A 16,227-nucleotide genomic window follows, 5' to 3' on the forward strand; every position below is an offset into this window, starting at 1 on the left:
GCGTCTAGTCTAACCGGATCGGAGCGACTGCCTATCTGACCTCATCAACCCAGTTAGGTACCCGGGCAACCCAATACCCCTAAGTTAGACTGATTGTCAGACTTACTGGCTTCTGACTACCCGTAAAAACTGACAAAGATATTCAATGACATAATAAACCAAAACTGTACCTAACTATATAATCCAAAACAAAAAACATCAATTTAAGTTAAAACAAAAAATCTTTATCACATATTATCGAGCTAAACAAGTACACATTCATAAAGATAACTCAATAAACTGGCCAGTTGGATCTGCTAGTGTACCAACAAAAAATAAATCATCCTTCTTCAGCAGTCGGCTAAAAACCTTACTATTCACACTTACAGAGGCTGTGAAAAGACTCTATTACCCAGAAAGCCTCGGAGGTAACCGCTTTGTCTGCCGAGGTTTATACAGAGAAGCGTAACACCCTTGAAACTTTAATGGTGTTCTCAACGGAATGGATGTTGAACCTTTTCTTGTCTAAACAACAATATATATCCACTATCAATTGATAAAGTTTCTGTGGGCTGTCCGACATTATTTATCATTGATTTTGTGGGTCACAATTTTGCCAACTGTGTCGGACTATTTTGTACATTTTTAACCGACTTCTCAATTCCCAAATTACGGTTTGTATTTTTATGAAATCGAGTTTTAAAATAGTGGATATAATTCCTGTTTATTCTTGCCTGTTTTATTAAGCATAACATTTTAATATGTCTATGTAAAATATACTTAAAGTAAACATTCTTACAAAATAAAATCGACTTTCACATTCATAACTTATGCTACACTTTCCAGCTCTTGAAAGAACTTTCCGATTTTACATAACTTCGGCTGTTTCCGTCAACCTTCGGCTCTAGTCGTGTTTGTTCGCATTTGCATTCTCGGCTGATTTACATCGGAACTCATTCTCATTCCTATCGGAAACCATTACTGTATGTATGTTGACAATTTCCATGTTTATTGTGAGATATGTTGCTTTGTATGTATGTTTTGTACGTTTTTATTGTTATTGGACGCATGTTTTCTGAGTCATTTGGTTTTGTAGTGAGGGGTTCTATTCTGCGGTTGCTGGGTTAAGATTGCGTTCTTGAAACCGAAGGTTTTTATTTGTACGAATGCAATTTTTAAGTATTTTGACTTTCATTAAGCTCCAAAGTACAAAGTTCGTAACTATACAATCTTAGTAACTATCTACCTACATTTTTTGAGAAAAACTTTTTCTAAAATGTTTCGACATATATTTATCCTACACTTCTACTGCAAAAAAAAACAGTTCCTTCCTCAACAACTCTATCGACGATTCGTTCCACTTATTCGTCAAAAACCTTATTCTCCAAAGTCACGTACAACATTGCTCGGCTTTCTAAAAAATGTAGCTTCAATTGGACCCTACAAATCCCCGGTTGCAACCATGAACGTTTCAACGGGAAGTGGTCCCAAATTCCTGAGGGTATTGGTCGAATACACTAAAATTTCCCGGATGTGTCGTGAGCAAACTACGCAGGGTAGGCTACAATTTCTAGCTAAAAGGCTTCATTAATTTGCAGCCAGTTCAAAGCCTTTGACTAGAAATCCAATATATTTAAGGACCTACAGTTGGTCAGTTTCGTATGACGGTAAATGCTATGTACTTTGACAGTGTGTCGGGCTGTCCAAGTCAACTCCATTTGGGTCCAGTCCATTTGGGTTGACTTACATTCAAACAAATTCAGAGATGGACAGACGTGGAAGTCCTTTGTTGTAATACTATCTTAGTTCCGACCTTATCATTATCTTACCATTATTATTATGAAATACCTGTGTAGGAAGACTCAGGTACCCTGAACAATACCAATAATACTAGATACTAATATTACTAACTAGATTTGCCTTTAAGTAAGGTAGAATAATATTCATTACAGCTTTGTTCCCGCGATTTTTCTTGTACCAGGATAAAAATATAGTCCATGTTACTCGGAAAGAGTGTAGCTTTCCAACAATGCAAGAATTTTTCGAATTGGTTTAGTAGTTTTGGAGCCTTTAGGATACAAACACAGAAAACATTTCCTGTTCATTTAATAACATAAATATTATCAAACGTAGGTATAATGTAACGCAATTAACCACAGATAAACAACACAAAACAAGCAATTTAAGGACAGAATTACGTATGCAAACTCCATACAGTTCACACAATAGTATGCAATTTGTATCATTTGCTTAACCTAACCTAAACATGAGGTTATTATTCCGATACAACCACAAACACGGCTCGGTTTACCTTCACGTGTGGATAAAAATCTTAGAGCATTCAGCCGATTGGACAAGGAGCCCAATTATGACAATGATAAATAAATAGTGTAAAGAAAACAGAAAAACACGCACTTAAAAACCAAAAAGTTCCATAGTCAAAGTCTGCCAATTTACGCGCAGTAAGATTACGCAAGAAGTAGTGATAGCTAAAATGCATTTCCGAGCTCACGCACGCACACGACAAAATTGGCAGATACAAGCATGAAATTCACGCACACAGGTTTACATACGAGTATGGACGATGACGAAATTGCACAAAATATTAGCATGAAATTCACGCACACATAGATACATAAGTATGAATGGTGCTATCAAATTTTTAACTACGGGGAAGGCGTAGCAATGGCGCCTCCAGTTGGTTATATAATCTGAGTTAAAAATCGAACACAATTCGTTTATGTCGCGCAATTTCCAACGTATCTGCATATTTAGACGATCATATTCAGTTGAATGTATAAAGTTTGGTGTGTCAGCAACATCATTTTGGATCTAATTTTATGTGCAATAAAGCTCACATTCGTTCTGCCTTTAGTGTATTTTCTCCTTGTTTGTATGACCTACCTTAGTTATAAGAGAGTGATGATATTTGAAAGCAATATTTCCTTTCAATTTCTATTGCTAGGATTCAGCGGCGGCCCTAGCCATTGCGAGGCTACGTGCGGCAGGTCTTATGCGAGGCCCTTTGTCCTACGTAGGGCTGCCATTTTGAATTCCGCCAAACCCGGAAAAACATTTAAAAAACCCGGACATTTTGCGTAAATCGCATTGCTCCCCGGACGAGTCCGATTTTTTTGAAAACAAAACTAGACCTAATTTTTAATATTACCATATACTTAAATTCAATGAGGTGCTTCCTTACATGAAAAGTCAGAGCCGTAGCTCATGTAGTACCTAGTATTGAAAGATTGTGACTTAATGTATTTCGAAGGTCATAAATAAGAATGCTCATATGGAAACTAGGAGTTACCTTCTTGTTAGTTAGTAATAGGACTTTAAAACGGCGCTACCTTTTTGATAGGTTAGTTAGATAAAAAAATCTGTAAAGTGAAGTTGCCGCGAGCGTAGCGAGCGCGAAAATTTTTGAGTTTTGGGTCACTAAAGCACCTAAACTTGTATAATAAAAAAATCCGCAAAGTGAAGAAGCCGCAAGCGAAGTGAGCGCAAAATTTTTTGAATATTGGGATACTAAAGTAGCTAAATGTAAAAAAAACAGTGCCAAGAAAAGAAGCCGCGAGCGAAGCGAGCGCGAAAATTTTTGAGTTTTGGGACGCTTCGACTTCTGCAGCAAATGCTTGTCTATTTGTAATTTTACAAGGTTAAACTTCCATACAAGGCAAGCAATCTCATGTATACTATGTTTTCAACTCGTAGTTGATGAAGGCGAGGCAGGCTATGAATTGGCTTGGTTGGTGGGTTTAACGATTGTTATTCAAAAACCTGTTTGACTTCTTATCCTCTCAAATCGAGTGATCATCCTCCGAAATCTGCTGGCCCTAGGAATGTATGGCTGGGTTATTCGCATACCCTGCACCATAGGTTAAGACGGCCCTGTGAAAAATGTCCGGGTTTTCCCCGGACACTTCTTGAAACCCCGGACGGACGGCCTCCAAACGAGGACAGATCCGGGGAAACCCGGACGGATGGCAGCCCTAGTCCTACGTGAGAAGTTTGTGTTGCGATAGTAAGCTAGTGTTTTGATTTAGCTAATCGTTGTTTGAGGAGAAATGCTCATGTTAAACAAATTAATTAAAAAAAATATATATTCTCGTCCCACTGCTGGGCACAGGCCTCCTCTCACACGGAGAAGGGTTGAGCATTAATCACCACGCTTGCTCAATGCGGGTTGGTGATTTCAGACTATATAGTCCAGGTTTCCTCAAGATGTTTTCCCTTCACCTTACTTAAGACTTTTCTTAAGACTAAAATCTTTAATTAAAGCAGAATAATCGAATGAATGAGCAACGTCATTTTTGATCGAAAGAATAGCAAGGGCTGAAAGTCGATCTTGTTTCATCGAATTCTTTAAACATGTTTTAATAATTTTAAGCCTCAAAAACTGCTTTTTCTGTATTATTATTTTAATATTCGAATTCTCAAGACCATTTCGGTTTCAGTTACATTATTTTCTAATAATATATGTATATTTCAGCACCGAGATAAACAGGGCCGTCTTTAGCTCATGTAGCGCCCGGGTGCAATCATAACCCAAGAGCCCCCTATGTATTGAAAGATCGTGACTTGAACAGTTCGAACGTCGTAAATAAGAAAGTTCATACGGAAACTTGGAGTTCTTTTTTTGATAATAAAAGGACTTAAAAGCGGCGCTACCTTCTAGGTCCGGCTAAAAAATGATGAAAAAAAAACAAAACAAGTGGAGTGTAAAGCACCCGCGAGCGTAGCAAGCGCAAAAAAAAATTGAGCTTTGGGTCACTAAAGCGCCTAAACTTGTATAATAAACAACAGTACGGTAGACCGCACATCAGTGGTAACTGTCATGCACCTTAACTCAATAGCAATAAGTACGATTTTCCTATAAAACTGTTACCACTGACCTGAAGTTGACTGTACAGCGTAGCGAGCGCGAAAATTTTTGAGTTTTGAAAGTCAAACAATGCATTTTTTTTTCTTGGATAAGATACATATTTTTTAATTATAATTTTTTTATATTAGTGTGGGTTGTAGCGCGAGGCCCCCCCAAGCGCGAGGCCCTGTGCGATGGCACAGTTCGCACACCCCTAGGGCCGCCACTGCTAGGATTTTAAGCTAAGGCCTTCATGGATACTTAACCACCACCCCGGCTTTACTCCGAGTGCATACAAACATAAACCAAACCTTACTCAAGGATCACTTTATCTGGTTATTGGTATCTGCGGATGAAAATACAGAGAAAATACAAACGCTAAGAAAGAATTTCTGCAATATTAACTGGTGTGGGAACATTTTACAATATCTAGGGAAAATCAGAACACCTTTGGTATCTAACCTTGTTACAAAAAACAAGCGTAAGTAAACATGAATCTCAAAAATATAACAACACATTTCACGAACCAAGGCTTAGAACAAACAAAGCCCGTTGGCTAGAAATACCCAGAAAAACAAGCGACAGTCGGAAATATCAGCACTCAATTCAATTATCAGTATGAAGGTTGAAATTGCATAACACAGTTTACCAGCTCTGTTTGTGCGAATGCATGTTTGTTATACGCAGGTATATATGCTGTGTAAACTACGTAAATATGTAGTCGTGTCTGTAATGAATATAGGGGAAACTAGGTTTCGACAGGTTTCACTTGCGTTAAAAGGTAAGTAGTTCCCGAACCAAGAGCAAAAATAGCGCGTATATTAGTGTAATGTATAACCTATATGCAAATGAAGCCTCCTAATAAATCTATTATGTACACTGCAGACTAAACAGTTGACTGACAGATGACCCTATGGTTAGCATTATTTTTTTTAAACAAAGAATATCTTGATTCGATCTTATACCGACTAAATATCTGATCTTTGTAATGTACGAACGTGTGTCGGTCGACTAAAAATTTGCTGGGCAGGTACTCTTAGAGTGATTTAATTTGCAGTAGGTACCTACATATCAAAAAACCTTCTAACAGAATACATTACTTCCGCCTCCTTTTCCCAATGAAATGCGGGTTACTTGCGTATCAAAATAAAGCCCCCGTAAGTTTCTTTGAGCAAATAAAATATTTACGCACTCAAGATCTAGCAAGTTTTGATACGAGAAGAGGGAATTATTTATCTCTAATGTTATCACTGTTGAACTTTTCCTTCAGTTGTGAAAACATGTAAGGATTCCCGTTGATAAGAAGACGGACAAAAACTGGCAAACGTTATTCACTACTACAATACAAACAGTATTGTGCTTAAAAAATTTTTATAGTTAAGTATATTATTGTATTTGAACATTGAACACTACTCATTAACACTGTTTCAATTGTGACAATGTTTTTAATTTTTGTACATACAGTTGCACTCCCTATTCTCTCGCTCTCATGGTCCGATGAGACGGCAAACCGACACTACCGGAGAGAGATCACAAGCGGGTTTGGACTCTTTATCAGAATAGTTTGATCTAATCTTTATAAAAAATATTATCTTAATTCAGTACATTTACATATTTGCTTGTTCACTTTAATTATAATTCAGTCACTTGTATTCCAAGGATTACATACTGCATGAAGGTCTTAAGTATTTACATAAATGAGCGGCCCGCATCTTCTTACATGTGCTTACGGAAGCTTAATATTCGGAGATAAAGACTTTTCGAGAATTGTAAATTGGCAGCTTTTTCAACAATTTCTACGAACACAGTTTTAATTTTCTGTAGAATTTTTAATTTTCTTGGACATTATGAAAATGTTTAAAAGAATTTCTCAAAATGCTGACCACTAGGGCACTTTTTATTATCTGTGTACCTACCTACCTGGTTTAATTTACTCAGATCAGTTGAATTATTTTACAGGAAGAGTCTTACAAACTAAAATATTAATTAAAACGAATACCGCACGACCTGTTCTGACTAAACCAATTTTTCCATCTTGCGCTTTGAAACCCGATAAAAATCAATGGTATCAGTTAAAACTCCATTTGGCCCCACGTTAAGGTGCTATACATATAAGTCATTAGTGGGAGCATCGCGTGTTGAGCCACTCCGAACAAAGTGGCTGTATCGGATGGTCTTCCTATTGCACTAACTATAACTAACTGTAGCTTGCACGGAACGTTTAAGATTTTTATCGGTAATGGTGAAAAAAGCATATGTTTTTATGATGATACCTGATGTTTATTTGAATGTTTTCTCACAGAAGATAGCAAGTTTTCTATAAAAGTATAGAGGAAAGGGACTACCACGGGAATGTCACACCATGTGAACACGGAAATGTGTGAATAACCAAAAATTGGGATATGAGCAAGACGATGATTAATGATTGACCACTAATTTAATGATCTTCCGCCTTTTTTCTGTTAACGTGTAACTTAGCTAGCTTCAGAACTCATCTTGGACCAATCAATCTCTGCCTACAACCTGAAACTCACTATAAAGGCTCTCACTATGGAAACACGTCACTACCAACGACGTTTTCAAATTCTATTTGGTAATCCTAAACATTAGCTTCCATTACGCAAATACACTTAAAATACTTGAGAATACTCAAAGTTAATGCCAGTTTCATGCAGTAAGTAACTTGTTTGTGTGTACAAGGATTATTGATTTTGTGCTATTCTGCGAACTTTCAGAACAAACCGCTGGTTTTGCGAACTCTTCAATTGATAGTTTTGTTTGTTCTTCCTAAGTATCCTGCTTCCTATTGATGTTAAGTTGATTTTAAGTATATTTTCCAGAAATGTTATTGACTGTTATTCGTAGAATATTTGAGAGTTATTTTTGGGTATTTATAGGAACCCTTGTAGTAAGACTTTGTATTCAAAAGGTCACGGTGGGTATTCTTATTGTGTTTGATTTTGTTGTGATAATCAAAGGCAGGAGAATGATAAATCAAACTTCCTACGTATGAAAAGTATATATGTAGTTACATACTGAAACTCAAAATTTTGCATTAAAAGCATTTGGCATTAAAATTCACACAAAAGCTACCTACTTAACATAAAGTAAAAAAATCTATGTATGTAGTCTTCGAAATTAAAAAAAACTATTTCTTTCAGCGACTTGAAACTACAATATACTTACCTGAGTTCTATAGAGGTTTCCGTTCACACAATACTCAGGATACCGTGGATACCAGTGGCGAGGCGTCCTTATAAGCCGATTCCCATCGGCTTCCCTTTCGAATTTCAAGAAAGAAGCATAGGTATAAGTTATAATATAGGTATAGGTATAATTAATATAATCATTTAAACCACACAATTTAAATATGTAGGCATAACAAAACGCCTACCACCGTAAAAAAATTGTCTATAAATTACTTGAAACATTTTGCTCCTACTAAACAAGCCGCGGCTTCCTCCTCCATACAAAACTACGCTTGCGTGACGTCATCCACGCCGCGCCGCGCGATGTTCGCAAAATAAGGGCGAGCGGTAAGCCGGCTCACGGAGCGAGTTCCAGCCAATCAAAACTCGCGAGTGAACGAGAAAGAACGCGTCAAGAGTAGAGTAGCTATATCTGTCTACGCGCGTGTGACAGCGCTTAGAACTCTCAAATATGTAAACAAACAAATCAGACAAATTCACTCTCATTCTTCTTATTTTGTTTTAGATAATACCATTAACAATTTGTTCTTTGTACTACTTAATTGAATTTATTAGTGTGTGTATCATTTAGAAATAACATAGTTCGTGTGTGTACAATATTTTATGTTAGTTTAAGTGTTTTAGTTACATTATGTCAACATAGATGGCGTTGTGCATTTTTATGCAAATCCTGAATCGCGGTGTTAAGATTCTCCGCGATTTAATGACGCTACTTGGGAATTGATAATTTTTGTGTTCACCAAGTACATAATTTTGATTAAGTAGTTGGCAGTATCATTACTTCCTACTAATCCCCGCCATCGCATTGTGACCTGGTACTCAGTGCAAGTACAGTGTGTGTAATGAAAAAAATAGACCTACGTTGAAATGAGTTACTTTGATACGCAGTTTGCATCAGGTTTCTTTTTAGTGTACCTACTTTTAAAACCAGGGGTGACAATCTTAATAGTGGCAAACGAGAAAACGTATCATTATAGGTCTGCAAAATGAAGTGAGACAGTAAATACATTGAGGTCCTTACATGGAAGTGTCATTTTAATTTGGTAGTATTATAATGTAAGATATTAAAGAAACTGAAATATAGATGGCGTTATTTGTAATGACGATGATGCGCGATTGCGTAGTAGTTATGCTTAGGTGTGTAAGAGGGCGCTATCACATCTTTTATTGGTTCTACTCTTACCCTATCTTTTTTTTCAGCTAAAATAAAAAAATAAATAATAAAAATTTTGAGTTGCATATTGAAGCAATTACTAAAATTTAATGTTTATTATCAATTAGCCAGAAATAAAATAAAATTCAAGAATTTATTTTCTACTGGCAACATTAAATCCATTTTCTACATGCAACATTATGCAAAAATTGTCAATCAAACAAATTTGGCTGCCGGTTTGCGCTGAAGTGCTTTTCGGTGTCTTGTTTGTTTTTCCAGATTTTATCCCTATTAGTGCTTTATCCACCTAAGTCCGTTAAGTTGAGCCTCTGCTCCTTCGGCCGTGTCGATTTTGTGCTTGAGGTGATCGAAATCTTGTGAATTTTGTGCTTGAGATAGGACTCGTTGACCCGTTTTGTGATAATTAATATTTATCATGTCTAATAGAAAGTGTTGTGTTCCCGGATGTACAAATGGCTTAGGTAAGCATTTATCAACATCCTTAAAACAAATAGTCGTCATTTTGTCACGACTCCACTGAATTCTAACTTGTTACCCTTTTTCAGACACTACGGGTATTTACATAAATTCCCTAATCCAGATAAGGATAGGCAGCTATTTAATACATGGGTCTTTCATATTGGTGGTGACATTTTGCAACTTGAAAATAACCATATTTTCAAATACCGCCGCGTCTGTAATGATCATTTCGAACCAAAATATTGGTGCCGGAATAACCGACTTGCCAAAGGAGCTGTACCTACAAAAAACATGCCAGGTTAGTTTTAGTAAAATACCCAAATTAAGGTACCTGTTTACCTTAAAGAGTACCTAAGTCTCAAATTTCTAGAGTTGATGTTAGAAAGAAATAAACAGTCATGTTATTTGAGTTTAAAGTAAACTTTCCAAATCACAAAATGAAAAGCTGCAGTAAGTCTAAAACATCTGAATAGAGATTTCTTTGGAGCCACAATTTCTGTATGTACGCAGTATGTCATACAAGAGTTTCTATATTACATTTCAAAATTTACTATATTTATAATTCATATTATTTTATCGTTGTTTACAGGATTATCTTGCTCGAAATTCAGCATTGAAAAAAGAGCACTAAGACCTCTTCAGATTTCAGGACCGTCTACATCAAAAGGTATATTTTATCATATACATATAAACAAGCAATTCATTTTTATACATACATACATACATTTACATTACGTATGTACTAGCTTCCACTTGCGGCTTCGTCCGCATGGTGTATTGATAAAAAGTGGCCTATGTCTTAATCCAGGGTATCACCTATCTACATACCAAATTTCAACCAAATCGGTCCAGCCATTTTTGAGTGAAGTTATTTCAAAGATCATTTATTCCTACAAATTAGGCTGAAATTGAGTAACTTGAATGTCACATTTACCAAAAATCCTTTGCTATTTTTAATTTGTTGTAATACTTAAATAGCACTGCATTACACAATTTTGGTACCCTCTTGACTGAATGAATAGGTAATGAATCATAGATCAAATGTTCCAAACATAATATGTGGTATCCATAACGTCTAGTTTTCAAGGTACATGTCAATTATGATTTCTACTACTCTCACTTAGGCATACAAAACCATTACCATGTCTGAAATAATTTACTTTTGTATTACTTTGTTTTGTTTAATACTTGTTTCTTTTCAATAATGTCAACATATTTGTGCATAATATGCGGCACCCATGCGGACAGCATATAGTGTAATTGATAGATAGACACTAGCAATAAATGATGTAATAATAACATATACTAATCACTGAATATTATTATTTACAGAACCTGCGCATCTACATATACACTCACAAGGTTCAATTGAAGATGTACAAATGAAAGAGAATCTTGGTGAGTGATCCTACATACAAGCATTTAATCAGCAATTATTTTACACATATTCTGTCCTGGAACTCCTTCATGCCCGGATAAAATGTAGCCTCTCTCGATAAATGTGCTAATTTACCTTAAAATCATCTTAAATTGAATTATTTTTGTTGTTCCTGAGTTATAATTTTGCAAACAATTAAAGTAAACTAGCCTCTCTATAAACCTATCCCTTAAGACAAGAGTGATTGATGAAATACAGTTTGTTAAATTACATTTATATGTCATATGCATAAGTCCTAAAATGTTAACATCCTTATCACTACATAGTATAAAACAAAGTCGCTTTTTCTGTCATGTGTCATGTTGTATGTCCCTATGAACGCTCAAATCTTTAAAACTACGCAACGGATTTTGATGCGGTTTTTTGTAATAGGTAGAGTGATTCAAGAGGAAGGTTTTATGTATAATAACATACATTAAATACTGGGAAATACTGTTATCCCGTGCGAAGCCGGGGCGGGTCGCTAGTTGATATTATAAACTATATAAAAGAAAAAGTAACTTTGTCTAGTAGTGGGCTGGCTTTAATTAATTCAATATGATTCAAATAATGGTTACTCAATATGAACTGCTACATTCATGATGATGGTAATGATCATCAGCTTAATTGGTTTGTATATAATAGGCACACATTTCTTACCAAATATGTTAATGACCTTTCAGATCCTGTCACTTCAGAATCTCAGTCTGTACACAGTGATAGACAGCCTCATAGTGAAGAAGAAAATGTTGAGGTGGTGAAAGATCTTGGTAAGCAACACAATTGTAATCAAACTTAATAACTTCAAAGCTGAGTTTGCTTGTTACACTCACTATCATGGTTTATTAACTAGGTACTGATTTATAGATTTAATACATATTTCAATCATGGGATACTTTCACACACAACTAGCTTTGATGCTATCTCACTCATATGTACTCTTAAATTCTGCAATTTTATTCATATGATTCTTATTATTTTTTCAGTGCATCGCAAAGTTAAATGTGTTAGTAAGAAGGCGGTAAAACAGGTTGCTGTTACGAAAACTGAGCGTGCTCTGTATCAGAAAATGCTGCAAGTTGGTGTGAAACTCAGCAAATGCCGTAGCAAGGTTAAAAAGCAGGCAATCAAGATCAAGGCCCTGCAAAATATTACTACAAACCCTCAATTTTTAGAAACTCTAGACAAAATGTCTAGCACATCAAAAATTTTAACTTTGCTGCAGTTCAGGGAGCACAAAAGGAAAAAAGGCCGGCGTTTCACATTAGAGGAAAAATTGTAGCTTTGACTATCCTCAAGCAAAGCCCAAAAGGATACAGATTCCTGAGGAAAATCTTTATCCTGCCATCACGCCAAATTTTAATAAAATTAATTAATATGGCAGATATAAATGCTGGTATCAATAAAAATTTGATGGCACAAATAAAAAAAGCCACACTTAAAATGAAACCAGAGCACAAATTATGTGTGGTTCTTTTGACGAAATGTCACTAAAACCGAATGTGGCATACAATGAAAGGAAGGACAGAGTGAGTGGGTTTGTAACCAATGGGCAAGAGACACTGCCTGAGTATGCAGATCATGCGCAGGTATTTATGATAAGAGGACTTATAAAATTATAAGCAACCCGTTGCATACACATTTTCTCAGTCTGCCACAAAGGGACCAGAACTGGCAAAACAATTAAAGGCTGTCATCACAGAACTACAAAATGCTGGTCTTAATGTGGTAGCAACAGTGTGCGACCAAGGAACAAATAATGTTAACTGCATTAAATTCTTGTTACAAGAAACAAGAGGTATTCTGTTAAGAAAATCAGAAGAACCTGAGGGAAATATTATTTTAATAAATAAACAGGAAATCATTCCCTTGTATGACCCACCTCACTTAATGAAATGTATAAGAAATAATTTAATAACGAAAAATCTACTATATAAAAAAGACAACAAAATGCTAATGGCAAAGTGGGAACACATAACTGCACTGCACCAAGAAAACCCAGGCTACAAAGGCATAAGACTGGTGCCAAAATTAACAGACTCCCACTGCATTCCCAGTAAAATTCCACGGATGAAAGTTAAATTTGCTACGCAACTATTCAGCCAAACTGTAGCATCAAATATGGGCTACCTAGCAGGTAAATAAACTTTATTACATAATGTTTTCACATTGCATTATTTTATCGATACTTATATATTATAAAGCTGAAGATTTTTTTGTTTGTATGTTTTCTTAACCATGCTAATCTGAAGAACCAATCCAATCACCAAGGTCGATCAGGTCTAATTTGAAATAATCTTTCACCGTTAGATAGCTCATTTATTGAGGAAGACTAAAAGTGACTTTTAATCTGGGTGCGCGAAGTAGCTTTCACGGGATGCGGTAGAACCGCGGGCGGAAGATTGTATAGTAAAAGTTTTCACAAATTAAAACTGCTCCCAGTTCAGATTTAATAATAACAAGTTTCTTATTGATGACTAGATGCCATAGTAGCCAGTGTATCTGCTGCCACAGGAGGTCGCGGGTTCGATTCCCGCATAAGTCAAACATTTATGTGTGTGGGTGTTTCTACATATGTACACTATGTTATGTTATTTATAAAATATTTATATTTATATAAGTTCATTTATTGGTTGTCTGCTGTACCCAAATTACAAGCAAGCAATGCTTTGTTTGGGACTAGATTGCGTTGTAAGAACGTGTGAGGAATATTTATTAATATTTTTTTCTTATTTTTGCAGAAAAGGAATAATCTCTCAAGATGCGCAAAATACAGCGGACGTCATCTTGTTTTTTGACAAACTTTTTGACTCCATTAACGGAAGCTTCGGGAAAAGGAAGCACAGTAAACCACTGCTGGGACCTGCGACGCCGAACTCAATACATCACAAAACATGGATGGAGGCAAAATATTTTTAAAAATATGAAATTTGTGAATGTAAAAACCTCGAATGTGGAGTATGTTCCCACCTTAAGTAACTGGGTATGGACACTAGAAGGAATAGAACTGCTTTTAAAAAAAATTGCTGCGAAGTACGGAGTGACATCGGTTTGGTTGCGGCATCTGAATCAGGATCCAATAGAAAATTTTTGGATCGATAAGGAGTCAAGGATGCCGCAACGTAAACCCTACTCCAGATGGATTTGAAGCAGCATTTAGCAGCCTTTTAATAAACAGCCTATCTAGTGTCCATGCCCCAGGGACAAATTGTGAGGCAGATAATTGCCACGCTTTGCATGAAGTTCTCATCACAAGCGGGGCCTGCAAAGAACAAATAAATTGTGAGCTCTCTGAGATTCCGGACATTGAATTTACAGCCCTTGAAGACAAAAGCGACCCCGTATAATTGGGGGCTACAATATGTTAGCGGTTATTTTATTAAAACCGCTAAGAAGAAAGTCTTCAAGGGTTGTAGTGAATGTAAAAAATTTAATGTCCGATCAGGAACACGATTATTTAAAATATAGAGAGTATGCTAATAAAAATGGCTTTGCAGTCCCAGCGACTCTCTCTTAAATTGTGTTTCGAATCTGCAGGATATAAATTACACAATAATTAAAAAATGTTTGGAAAAAAAATATTTAAAAGATTTCATCAAAACATTAATATTTATACATTTGAAATTCGATTTCATAAAATGTGAAATTCATAAAGAAAAATTAATAGACTTTTTAATCAATATATCCTGCAGATTCTTTATTTACAATTACTGTAAAGATATTAATAAAATATTAATAAATAGGAGAGAGTGTGATGATGATACGGATTCCTATAAGCTAAAAGCGAAAAAATTATACATGAAATGTTTTAAAAGAAAAAAATAAATTATATTAAAGGTTATCAGTGTTTTATTTATTGAAAAACATCTTATAAATATTAAACAAAAAGAAACAAAAATCTACCTAGACCCAGTAACCACTGCTTTATGTAGCTATATGTATATATATTGACAAATAGTTTCTTAAACCTGCGTTCAGAAGGCGCCACTTGTCTTACTTAGTTTGGTAGTCGAGTTGGACCTCTATTTCATAATATAAAAAGTACTCTGTGTTTTAAAACTTAACTAGGATAGCATTTATCGCATTAGACTGTTTTCCGACAGATTATTTACTTTAGGAAGGAACATATTTTTCAAGGTTAAGTTTTGAGAATAAAAACGTGTTATAAAACTCGGGCACGCCGCCGCTCGGGTGAATTACCTACCAATAATACGTCAATATTAAAATTTCTAACGTCCTGACGGATTTATGAAACACATACCTACGATAACAATGGCTAACAGGCCGTTGTAAATTAAATACTTAAAAGGTATTGTTTCTAGTGCCAACTTTTCTCAGATTCTAGTAGTTAATATACCTAACTAAAGATAATAAAGTTTTATAGATATTAATAATCTGCCGAATTCCTCGAGAAAACATGTTCAAACTATCAGTCTCTCAGTCAGTGCTAAAAGGTGGACTGAGAAATTACCTAAATTACCTCTCCCCCCCATCCCTGAGTACTCCCCCCCCCCAGTTTTTTTTTGCTGCGGCTTCCCTATTTCATTAAACCACCCTTCGCCACTGGTGGATACGGAAGCTAGTACATTACATTTCTCTTTTCCTTATAAGTGGGAACAGTAGCACTATAGCACACAATGGTTAGAGTACCTATTACTTACCACAAACTGCAAACTTTTAGTCGGCCGACAGTTTGTTCGACTCAAATATCAGTATGAAGATGAATAAATTGTAGTACGCACATTATAAAGATCAGGTATTTAATCGGTATCAGACCGACTGAAAACTTTGATTGTAATCAAGAGAATAAAAAGAGTGTCTATGGAGTTTCTTGCCGGTTCTTCTCCATAAGATTCAGTCTTTAGAGAGGTTCCAAAGACTGAATCTTATGGCAACTAGTTTGACCTTTCTTAAGCTGCTGTAATATGTAATGTAATAATACCTTTGACTTTCTACTTTGAAGATTTCCATTCAAATGTTTTTTGCCAACCATCGGGCAAACTGTCGGCCAACTGTTTAGTCTGTGGTCTGCACGTACAGTGCGATAGTGTTGTATTTAATCCCTTCCTTAACCACAGGGTCACGTTTTGCCCTTGGTGGCGATAAAGGGTCCACGATATAGTAT

General features: G+C 35.8%; 1 protein-coding gene across 2 annotated transcripts in view; it reads right to left on the bottom strand.

Annotated features, from left to right (window-relative positions):
- Positions 1–16,227, bottom strand: part of LOC110382627 (calmodulin-A) — a 220,964-nt gene that overhangs the window by 193,166 nt on the left and 11,571 nt on the right. The gene's annotated exons all lie outside the window — the stretch shown is intronic.

The sequence above is a fragment of the Helicoverpa armigera genome, chromosome 8 (assembly GCF_030705265.1).
Source record: "Helicoverpa armigera isolate CAAS_96S chromosome 8, ASM3070526v1, whole genome shotgun sequence".
Classification (NCBI taxonomy): Eukaryota; Metazoa; Arthropoda; class Insecta; order Lepidoptera; family Noctuidae; genus Helicoverpa; species Helicoverpa armigera.